Genomic DNA, 1,567 nt, shown 5'->3' with positions numbered 1-1,567 from the left:
TCGCATAGCACGAATGCATTTTTATTAATTGCAAATCAGGATAAAGCTGTTGCATATATAGTTTAAATCGATTACAAAGGTAGATTTCAAAAACTGAATTTATTATTCGTTTTTTGTAGAACTTAAAATGTTGCGTAAATGTCAACTCAATCTTGATCTCGTGATCGCGATTAATATTTGTAGTGGGAAGAAGCAATAATTTAAATATGACAAATAATGTGAATGGGCTAATTTCACAAATGATCAGCTAAATGATCAGTTTGAGTTCCAAGATTACTGAAAAAATTTTCTCTTCAATATTGATTTGTTTCTATGAAACTACATATTTTTTTATTCGCATATTTTTGTTAAACTGCTAAATACCGATTAAAATCAGTAAAAATGTTGCGTAAATGTCAACTCAATCTTGATCTCGTGATCGCGATTAATTTTTGTAGTGGGAATAAGCAATAATTTATATATGAGAGATAATGTTAATGGGCTAATTTCACAAATGATCAGATAAATGATCAGTTTGAGTTCCAAGATTTATGAAAAAATTTTCTCTTCAATATTAATTTGTTTCTATGAAATTATATATGTTTTTATTCGCATATTTTTGTAAAACTGCTAAATATCGATTAAAATCAGTAAAAATGTTACGTAAATGTCAACTCAATCTTGATCTAGTGATTGCGATTAATTTTTGTAGTGGGAATAAGCAATAATTTATATATGAGAGATAATGTGAATGGGCTAATTTCACAAATGATCAGATAAATGATCAGTTTGAGTTCCAAGATTTATGAAACACTTTTCTCTTCAATATTGATTTGTTTTTATTAAACAAATTACTGATTTATGAAAATTAGTAAAAATGTTGTCTAAATGTCAATTCAATCTTGAATTCGTGATCGCGATTAATTTTTGTAGTTGGAATAAGTAACAATTTAAATATAACGGACAATTTCAATCTTTCACATTAATATGGAAAATGATATGCAAAAACAACTAACCGAATATTATTAAATAATATTATTATTATTATAAAACGATTATGTATCTGGTTTCAAGGGTTCTATATATTACATACAACAATTAAGTTCATAACATATATCAAGTTAGTTCTTTTTGTTATATTCTTATATCAGTTTCTCGTCATTTTAATAATTGGATGATGGAAATTCGGTATTATCTGTAGCAGTCAAGATATTCAAATAAAATTTTCTTTATATGTAGTTCTTGAGATATACTGGTTCAGAAATTCTTATCGTTTAATTTAAATTCTGTGCATCGTGTTTAGTCAATTCGACAATAAAACTACTTGATTTAGTCTTACTATATCGTGACAGAATTATTTTAAAGAACTACGGAATTACATGAATTTACGTCGGAAATAAGCATCCGTTATCAACAGTACCGCTATTGCTCAATGCACGGCGTACTGAAATCACTTCACTGAATTTAGGTCTATTGTTTAGATTAAAGCTATTTGTTAAAAATTATATAACAAAAAAATTTATTTGTGAATTTGTGCTCAGTCGTGTTTCATTAATGATTGTTCATATTATTAGGACATTATTAGGAC

Source organism: Teleopsis dalmanni, chromosome 1 (genome assembly GCF_002237135.1).
Source record: "Teleopsis dalmanni isolate 2A chromosome 1, ASM223713v2, whole genome shotgun sequence".
Taxonomy (NCBI): Eukaryota; Metazoa; Arthropoda; class Insecta; order Diptera; family Diopsidae; genus Teleopsis; species Teleopsis dalmanni.
Note: the sequence above shows the minus strand (reverse complement) of the source record.